The sequence below is a fragment of the Meleagris gallopavo genome, chromosome 1, assembly GCF_905368555.1.
Source record: "Meleagris gallopavo chromosome 1, MGAL_WU_HG_1.1, whole genome shotgun sequence".
NCBI lineage: Eukaryota > Metazoa > Chordata > Aves > Galliformes > Phasianidae > Meleagris > Meleagris gallopavo.
Window position 1 is genome coordinate 118,888,073 of NC_139404.1, and position 11,198 is coordinate 118,899,270.

Consider the following 11,198-nt stretch of genomic DNA (forward strand, 5'->3'; position numbering starts at 1 on the left):
ATGGCTGTGTTGCAGAGAAGGTGAAGGGTATCTTGGGCTGCATTAGTAAGAGTGGTACCAGTAGGCTGAGGCCACACGTGGAGTACTGGACCATGAAAATGGTTAAGGAACTGGAACATTTCTCCAGTGAGGAGAGGTCAAGAGAGCTTGTATTCTTTTGTCTGAAGAAGAAGAAGCTCAGGATGATTTTATCAGTGCGTATAAATATTTGAAGGATGACTGCGAAGAGAGTTGAGACAGGCTCTTTTTCATTGGTGCCCAGAGCAAGGACAAGAGGAAGTGGGTACAAACTGGAATTGCATGAGGTTCATTTTGAAATCAGGAAATATTTATTTACTGGACAGATGACAGAGCACTAGCACTAGGATATCCAGAGAGGTTCTGGAGTCCCCATCCCCATAGTGTACTAATGTTTTCCAGTCAGTTTTATCTGGGTGGTCCTACTTGAGCAGGAAGGATGGACCAGATGACCTCCAGAGGTCGCTTCCAACTTCAACCATTATGTGATTCTAGGAAGAGGAGGAGTGTGGGAGCATGCATAACTGGCGTACTGATAAATCAACTCAGACAGACCTTTCCGAACCTGGCAATGAAATAAATTGTATCCACGTTTTTAATTATCACAGAATAAAAGGTGAACCTTTGGTTAACATGTTTTCCTTAGATGATAAAAATTTATGTTGACTTACTTAAGCAACTAGGTACAAACTTTTTAAAAGTATGATGTCTCTGAAAGCAATACTTCCTATTTTATTATGTTCGCCCAGGATGCCAGAGGTAGATGTTGGTGATATGACAGTAGAAGTTAAACCTTCCCTTCAGTATTCCATTACAGTTTGCTGCCATGTGACACATAGCAGCAGAGGGGCAGTTCAACAAAATTTGCTTTATCACAGTGTTATTGTGCTCTTTGTAGCTGTTGTAGTTTCCATAAATGGAAATAAATAGGAGACATTAATTATGGAGCAACCTGTGCATTGTTGTAAAGTCCTAAATTCTCAGACAAAAAGCCAGGTAAACTTAAGCAAAGTCCATCATTAATTCTGCAGCAGAATGACATGTATTAAAGCTCCCTCATCTGTGTTTCCAGGTGTCACAGTTAGATCTAAACAGTCTAGATCTAATCTGTATCCGTGACACGAAGGTAGCAGATCCATGGGCCCAAACCCAGGAAAGGGTTGGGGATGGGGGAAGACAGGCCTAGATGAAAGAAAAACAGTGGCAATGATCAGAAAAAAAAAAACTTAGTTTACTAATGATAGTAGTGAAATATAACTCAGTTGAGATTGAAGCTAATAAATCAAATAAATGAGAGAGAAAGAGAGAGAGAGAGTTTTCTGGTACCAGGTCTTATGCTGACCTGCTGCTGTATTGACAGCCGGGGAGTAGAAAAGAGAGCGATCCCATGACCCCTCCACTCTTTTATCTTTTCCCTCCCCCTGAAAGACAGAAAATAACAAAATGAAGTCTTCTGGGAGTGTCATGTCTTTTCCTGGGAGCTGTAGTTCATTCTTCTCTTCAGAAAACAGAGCTGCCACATTAACTCTTCAACTCCCACCGTGGCATGATGCTATGAATGTGAAATACTGATGCAAAAAAATCATAAAAACATGACATTCCATTCCTTATTCCACATCACTACATCATGCTTAATATATACAAAGAAACAGACAACATAAATAAATATGTACACACATGAAATTACTGACTGCACTCCCACAACTTCAAATTCCCTTGTGGTACATATTGAACATCCTCATTTTTCTGCATCACCCACCAAGTGGACCAAGATCCCTGAGCAAAAACATTTCCATGGAGAGGTTTGCCCCAGTCCAAGGCTGGGAAAACCAAAACCGCTTTTCCCAATGTGTTCCTTATGTGTACTACAGGGACTTAATCTCCCTCTGCAGTATGTAGGGAGCTGGTTTGGGCAGGACCATCTCGATTGATAGATGCGTGAGTGTTAACCAACCAGCTGGCTTCTCCCAGATGTCTATCCCAATGCTTAAATGTTCCACAACCCCTTTTTTAACAGTCCACTGTATCACTTGATTTTACCAGAAGCTGGTGCATGACAGGGAATATAATAAGCCCACTCAACACCATGATCTTTGGCCCAGGTGTTTACAAGAGAATTTTTGAGATGAGTCCCATTGTATGACTCAATTCTTTCTGGACTGCCATGTCAACATGGGACTTGTTTCTTGAGACCTAGTATGGTGTTTTGGGTGGTGCATGGGGTACAGAATATGTTTCAAGCGATCCAGTGGTTGCCTCCACCATGGTAAGCACATAACACTTTGCCATGAACTCATGATGCTAAGTGTAATCAACCTGCCCCATACTTTTGCCAGCACCCTTCCCCCCAGAGAGGTCTCATCCTCTTGGCTTGTTTAACTGCAGCACAAGTTTCACAGTCATGAATAACTTGTGAAATAGTGTCCACAGTTAAGTTCACTCCTAGGTCTCTAGCCCACATATATGTTGCATCTCTTCCTTTAAAGCCCAAGGTCTCATGGGCCCACCGAGCTAGAAATAATTCACCCTTGTATTGCAAGTCCAAATCTATTTGACCCACTTCAATTTTGGCAGCTCGATCTACCTGTTGGTTATTTTGTTGTTCTTCAGTAGCCCTACTCTTAGGCATATGAGCATCTACATGACGCACCTTTACAACCATATCCTTTATTTGAGCAGCAATGTCTTTCCACAGTTCAGATGCCCAAATAGGTTTACTTTGCCAGTTGTTTTGTTCCCACTGCTGTAATCATCCCTCCCATAGGCATTTGTTACCATTCATGATTCAGTATAAAGCATTGGCTATCTCTCCCGTTCGGCAATATCTAAGGCCAGTTAGACAACCTTTACCTACGCAAATTGGCCTGATACACTTTTTCCTTCAACCCCTCTACAACTTGTAGGGCTCCATACAGCAGCTTTCCATCTTCAATGCTTCCCCATAGCTCAACATGATCCATCAGTGAACAGGGTATATTTCTTTTTCACCGTATGGTGGGGCATCTTTAGCATGTCATACCTCTTCTCCCAGTGATGCTTCAAACATCTTACCATCAGGCATGTCCATAATCACCTCCAGGATTCCTGGATGACTGAGGTTTTCCATCTGAGTTCATTGTGTAATCAATGAAGTCCACTCTTTGGACTCCCTGTATGCTCGATTCCAGAACCCAAGGGATCGGCCTGGGGTTGATCCTGAGGTCCTTTGCCACATACTCCAAATGGGACCTCTCTCTCCATCTGCAGTGTTACAAGTCACTCACAATTGTCCTCTCTAAAGTGTTGCCAGTCACGTGAATCTCTTTCACCCTATGGAGTACTTTGACTTGAGAGTCAGGTAAGTGCTCACCTGAATAAGGGATGGCCTTAATTTTCAGTACAGTGATATTCAAATTTATCAGCTACTGCTTCAGTAGCCAATATGAAAAAAACTTGCCAAAACAAAACTACCAAGATTCTGGGACAGTTCTGGCAAGCCTGGTACCTACAAAAGCTGGGCATGGGCAAAAGTCAGATCTTTCTCATTACTGGAGAGCTCCTCACAATCAATCATTTTGTATTAAAGCTTAAGATTTGAAAAATATCCATGCCAGTTCTATGAAGAGCTCAGAGTACAAAGAAACAGATTGCTGTCTCATTGAAAATACCATAATTAAGTGAAAGTTAACAATTCCAGTAGACAACTGGAAAGTCTGAAGTCTCAGGTTACCAAATAGGTTTCAAGTTTTCCTTTAATTTAACTAAAATAGTTTAAATGTCATTGACATTGACATGTTGTTGACAAAAAGTCAACAAATCCCAACTGCAAACATCACATATTATTTCAGTCTATCCTAAAACATGCATCCCCAAGACAACTTTTCAAAGTGAATCAAACAAAAGAAAGTTAACTTACACATTCATAATCTGGTTCATACTCATAAATTACGTTCTCGCTGTCTTCATATTCTCCTTCACTGGTTCTTGTCTGGGAAATGACAGAAATAACTTGAAATGTAAAAAACAACAGACATCCAATTGCAGCTATATTCTCTCCACAGCTACAAAAGGGCCTGAGGCAGTCAGATTTAACAAAGACATCTTATTCACATGCCTATAGTTAAGTCATACGAATACTCAGCTCATTTCTAGTTAAAGAATATTGTATTTTTCTTTAAAATCAACCTCTTGCCTATTAATAATAACATGTATGTATTTTTAATTGGCTAGGCTAAGTCAGAATTTTCTCATCTACTGTTGTACAGCTACTGCTACATAGTTATACAGTTAGTAATACACTATTTATCCAGGCTCATGTAATCATGAGACTCCACGCTGATTTTTATACCCATTTAAATAAACCTATGGGGAAAAAAATCCAGACATTTATTTCCCTCTTTTTAACTCTGCACACAGATACTGTAGAAATGTAGAACTTCGCAAACTCAAAGAAGTGTTTCATGTTTGAAAGGCATTGCACGAAAACTCCTTTTAGATGGGGATCAATAGTGCCACCACCTGGACAATGCTGATGTTTCTCTTTTACTGGATAGAAGCAGCTCCCATCCATTACACATGACGGTTTGTGCGTCAACCCCTTGTCCAAATAGATCAACAAAACCACACCAAAATCTAAGCCAAAAGATCCACCAACAAAACTTGGAATTGGCTGCCCAGTGAAGTGCTGGAGTCACCGACCCTGGAGGTGCTCAAGGAATGTCTGGATGTTGTGATGAAGGACATGGTTTAGTGAGAGCTATTGGTGATGCGTGGATGGTTGGACTGGATGATCTTGTAGGTCTTTTCCAACTTTGGTGATTCTGTGATTCATTATACACAATGGTTTTTGTGTCTCCTCTCCCCTAAACTTTATAGGAAGGAAGTCCACTGTTTAAACATTATATGCCCCAACCTCTAAAATTTAAGAAATTAACTTTTGCATGTTGACACAAACAAAGTTTCAGATCTGCCTCAAGATAAAAATATACCTAATTGGTCTTTGATCAGAGCTGTCCATGAGAGTCAACCCCTATTCACCATGAAGTTCCAACTCTATTATCTTAAACTCCACAAATAAATTTTTACTGCAAAATATGAGCATCTACATGAAAAATCAGAAGTTGCTTTCTTGTGTAGACAAGCTTTTATACAAAGTACAGCTTTATCTCGTAATCAAATATCATAATATCATAATCAAATATCATATCAATATCATAATCAAATAATCATAATATCATAATCAAACACAAAAAATGGAAGGACAAATGATGTTTCCAGTGTCACTGAAGGGGCTGCTGTCTGGCTACACATACCACGTTCTGTCCCACTGGAGTAGGGGCAAGTCACTTTCTTTTATTACACAAAGACACAAAATCCATTTTTTCAGGGACGTGGCCATTTCCTCTCTGTGTACTTGCAGAATGGCTCTTTTGTGATTCCACTTGTTCGGTCAGGACCAATAAGCCTTCACTTCCTGGAAAAGAGGAGAAGAAGCAAAGAATATCAGTGGCTTTTTCCCTTTGAAATAAGCATTCCATTATGAATGCATGCACAGTCACTTAAACAATAACAAACACAAAAACTAACCATCACTTTCAACTGCTTGGTTATTTGAAATGTTTAAACCTCAGCTGTTCCTTCCCCACATTTACAGGGTCTCCTCTCCCTATTTCTGTCACTGCCTCAGTCTTCATGGGTGGAGAAGGACTTGGGGGGTCCTGGTGGACAAGAAGCTGGACATGAGTCAGCAGTGTGTGCTTGCATCCCAGAAGGCCAACTGTGTTCTGGGCTGCATTAAAAAAGGGGTGGCCAGCAGGGAGAGGGAGGTGATAGTCCCACTCTACTCAGCTCTTGTGAGGCTTCATCTGGAATACTGCGTCCAGACCTGGGGCCCCCAGCACAAGAAGGATGTGGAGCTTTTGGAGTGGATCCAGTGGAGGGTACTAAGTTGATCAGAGGGCTGGAGCACCTCTCCTACGAGGAAAGGTTGAGGGAACTGGGCTTGTTTAGCTTGGAGAAGAGAAAGCTCCAGGAGATTGCAGCCTTCCAGTATATAAACAGGAGGGGGGACAGCTGTTTATGAGGGTTGATAGGACAAGAGGGAGTGTTTTTTTTAAGACAGGGGAGGTTTAGGTTAGCTATTAGGAGGAAGTTTTTCACTCAGAGGGTGGTGACGCACTGGAACAGGTTGCCCAAGGAGGTTGTGGATGCCCCATCCCTGGAGGCATTCAAGGCCAGGCTGGATGTGGCTCTGGGCAGCCTGGTCTGGTGGTTGGCAACCCTGCACACAGCAGGGGGGTTGAAACTAGATGATCATTGTGGTCCTTTTTGAACCAGGCCATTCTATGATTCTATGATTCTATAAAGCACAGTGTGTAACAGAATTCCTCAGTGCTGAAAAATGGCGTTTAATTCATCAAGACTTGTTAAACATTGCTGGATACCAACCTGTGGATGTGAGCACAGTCAGGCGATGAGTGGTGCATTTCGGCTGTGGTGACAGCAGCAGTGGTCACCTCTGCAGGTGCAGATTGTTACGAGCGTGGTATGCTGGCTCTTGTTCATTGCTGGTGAAAATGCATGTGATGGTAGTGACTATGTTGAAAAATATTGTTTTGTAGCTGAGAATTTGCTCAATCAAATAGTGTTGTTGTGGTTTTTGTATCTGTTGTAGTTTCCATGGAAATAAATAGGAGGCATTATTTTTGGAGTGATCTCTCTCATGCAGCTAATAGCTTTTCTGTGAGAAAACGTGTAAGATTTACATATGTATAAGAGAACTGTTTATAGACTGCCTTATTTCCTTGTAAGCATTCTGAGAGAACCTGAAGGATTAGTCAACGCTTCTTTTGTTTCTTTTTAATCTTAGTAGGACTTAAAAGCTTTTCTCTCTTTGACATTTTGTCAGCGGTGAGGTATAAATCTCACAGTGACAGGAGGGTGACAGGTCAGGACCATCTCATGGGTCCTACACCCAGGAAAGATGGGCAGGGAAAGAAAGGAGGAAAAAAAACCCAGTGGCAACATTCCGAGAATGAAAAAAAAAACCTTAGTTTACTAATTATAGCAGTAAAATACAAGTTAATTGGGATTGAAGCTAATAGAAATATTAAATGAGAGTTTCAATATCAATTCTCTGATGCTGTATTGACTGCCAAGGAGCCAAAAGGAGATCTCCCATGACTTCCCTGCTCTTTCACCTTTTCCCTCCCCACAGAAGACGGAAAATAACAAAAATGAAGTCTTCAGTAATGCTGGCTCTTTTCCTGGCCCCTAGAAGCTATAGTTTATTTTCTTCCGAAAATGGAGCTGCCACATTAATTCTTCAACTCCCACCATGGCATAATGCTATGAATGTGGAACACTGACACAAAAACTATAAAACCATGACACATTGAGAGCAAGGGAGAAGACAAGTATCTACAAGCTCCATCTTGAATCATATCAGTGTGGTACATCCAGTTTCTTATGCAATTGATTCTTCATCAGAACATCAGACTTCATCACTGCTGCTTTTCAGTTGTCATGGTTTTACAATTTTTGCATCAGTATTCTACATTCATAGCATCATGGAATTATTAATTAGTTAATGCAGCAGCTCTGTTTTCGGAAGAGAAGAATGAACTACAACTGCCAAAAGACGTGACACTCCCAGAAGATTTTGTTTTATTATTTCTGTCTTTCAGGGGGAGGAAAAAAAAGATAAAAGAGCTGTGAGGTTACGGGATCTCTGCTTGCTCTCTGGCTGTTGTATCAGCATAAGGTATTAGAAACTCTTCCCCCCCCTCTCATTTATTTGATTTATTAGCTTCAATTTCAATTAACTTGTATTTCGCTACTATAGTTGGTAAACTGAGGTGTTGTTGTTGTTTTTTTTTTTTGTCCCTCAGCTTGTTCCTGCTGGTTATTTCCCTTCTCCCTTTCTCACCCCTCGGGGTGTGGACTAGTGTGGTCCCGTTGCCTTCCTGTCATTAGATCTCATGTTGACATTTTTTGGTGCGACGCCCAGGAAACTGAACTGAAGCTTTTAACCAAATGCTAATGACAGAGAGATTAATTAGAGAGACATAGCTCTTCGTTAGAGGGCTGTAACCTTCATGGAGGGAATAGAAAGATTTGTTGTAGTAGGTCTCCCTGGGCGTTTCACCAACTCTGGACACTGCAAAGGTTTTTTTGTTTTTGGCACTGTGTCAATCAGCACAGAGGCAGAGATGGTATACTCTGTTTTTAGAAGGTGATCTAAGATTATCTGTAAAATTGTCTATCAGACCACCTTCCTGAGAACTTGCCTTTCTTTTTTTTTCTTTTTTCTTTCTTTCTTTTTTTTTTTTTTTTCTTCATCCAAGCAGCAATTATGTGCTATAGAGGTGAAGGTATATTCAGGCATTTATGGAGTATGCTTAGGTGGTACTTGGATGTTAATAATTCAACAGAACGTGTGATGCCTGAACTGTCTGGGCCCTCTGCAAATTCATGGCATATCCAAACAGTGATGGTTGCCTTGATTGTGCTTCTCAGAATATCATGGGCATCGGTATTAGTTCTTTTATTTATAGAATCTGGAGAAAGTCTTCCCCATTCCCAGAGCCAGAAGGTGCCTAGTGGCAAGTAGAATAGGGTCCCCTGGTGTCATGGAATTTCACTCTTGAACACCAGTGGAGCCTCAAGAATCTAAGCAAGTATTTAAACCTGGGATGTTGCAGCTTAGGTAGATCTTAGAAGGCACAAATTGTTTGGGACTTGGTTTCGGCTTACCAAGCTTTATATGACACTGTTTTGGAGAGAGAGAGTTTCTAAGCTGAGACCCAAGCCAGAAGGGAAGTGTCTGAGTTGAGCTAGAAAGAAAGAGCACCAAAACTGCACAACCTGATCAAACACAGGTGGCACCAGCATCTCTGTCAGTTGCACTTGTGGAAGGACAGAAATGGAAATGAGTGTCATTGCGGCTAGAACAGAAAGAAGAAGAAGCAGTGGAGGACATAGAGAAAGATCCAGGTGAGAGGCTCTCCACGAAACCACTATTATTGAGAAAGGCAGCAGAAAAATCTAAAAGACAAAGAGGGGAGAGCGAGGAGGAGGTCACTGTTACCACTACTCATCAACCTCTGAAAATTACTGAAATCCAAGCTTCAGGAAAGGAGTCTGCATGGTGCTTGGATGGGCGCTTTGTCACCTTGTTACTTCGGTGCTGGGATGCTGGTGCCAATAGCCGGTTTCTAGATGGTAACGAAGCTCGCCAACTAGGAAGCATTGCTAAAGACTCAGCTGTTGACAGAGGCATTAGTAGATGTCTGGATGGAGTTAACCACCCTCTGGGAACAAGTGTTAACTGTAAAGGAAAAGATTATCTGGAGCCTGAGATGAAAAAATGGACTACTATTGAAAAGATTATTCAGTATTTGGGGGAAATAGCCGTGGTGTAGATGTTATATGACCCCATGAATGTTCCTAACAATCTACATCAAGACTGGGATCCTGAGAGTGTTAGGAGTATGTCAAGTGTATGGTGGAAACTCACAAGAACAGCACCAGAAAAGTACACTGGTTCACTAGCAGCAATGTTTGAAAGATACGAGGAGAAACAAAGACCCCTAGCATTTGAACTGATCATTATGCCTCAGAACTTTGAACAAAGTTACCTCCATCTCACACTTACATTTCAACCATCTCAAAAGTAACAGAAAGACTAGATAAAACGGACTGTGAACTGGAAGAACTGTTTCAGCTGATTAATAGCGATGAACTGGTGGTGGTATCAGAATCACCTGATAAAGATCAGGATGATCAAAACAATCTACTGGATTGTGAAATTTGTGCCACAATTAAATAAGCCAAGAGGATGAAACCTCTCTGGGGGGAAGGGCAATAATAAAAATATAAATATGAGGAGGCATGGCAAGTTGATTATATCACCTTGCAATGATGATAAGCATTGCGTACTTATCATGGTGGAGGCAACAACTGGGGTGCCTTGAAACATATTCTGTACTCCATGCTATCACCCAAAACACTGTATTTGACCTCAAAAACAAGTCCTATGTTGACATGGCACTCCAGAAAGAATTGCGTTAGATCATTTCAAAAATTCTCTTGAAAACACTTGGGTCAAAGATCATGGCATTGAATGGATGTATCACATCCCCTATCATGCAACAGCTTCTGGTAAAATTGAATGATGCGATGGGTTGTAAAAACCATGTTGAAAACAATGGGCGTTGGAACATTTTAGCATTGGGAGAAACATTTGGCAGAAGCCACCTGGTTGGTCAATACTCAAGGATTTACCAGTGGAGAGTCCTACCCAATCCAGCTCCCTACAAACTGTAGAGGGAGATATGGTCCCTGTAGTACACGTAGTGCCGCAGTTATGCAGTTCTTGAAAACTTTCTTCTTGAAAAATGGTTCTATTATGCTGTTCTAAGGGACAAGCTGTGGCTGCTGAAGTGAACACGTTTAGGAGAGTGTTTCTGTATATGCTCTGGGGGCAACATGAGGCTTTACTGTTCCCTGTGAATATACATCTGCCCTGTCCCTGTTCCTGACCCTGCCTTGTCCCACAGGCTTCCCTCACCCACTGGTCATACTCTCTAGCTGTGCCTGGCCCCATCTCCTGCATGGGCTTCAGACCCATTTCACAGCACCGTTGCTGCTGTTGGTTAGATTCCAGACCCAACTCCACACCTTGCCTCATACCTGCATTGACACCCAAGAGCAGAGGATGACCTGGGACAGAGAGGCTATCAGTCACTGCCATACCTACTGGAAAGATCTTTGTTTTCAAAGCAAACAAAAAAGGACAGAAGATGAATTATTGGTGTTTCAAGTGAACAGATTACCCTCCTGCTCTGTTTTAGACTTTGAAAAGGGAGCAAAACAGAAACTGATGCCACTGTGTGAATAAGGCCTACTCTACTAAAAATGCACCAATTTAAAGGAATTTCTTAACAGTTTTATCCAACTCCTATTCTTTTGTGGAAATCTTTTTCAGATAACTTCAACAAAGCTGTAACTGACAGATAAGTCCCAAATGCCTTTCTTTGGTTTACTAAATCAGTTAAGGCAGTCTAAATTTTGTAGTCACCTCACCTCAGCCAGATCTCCTCAAAGCTCTGGTTCTCAAAAGCAGATCACAAGAATCTTGCCAGATGCAACTGCACCTGAACCGCAGGTCCACGACGCAAGAAATACTCAGCACACAAATA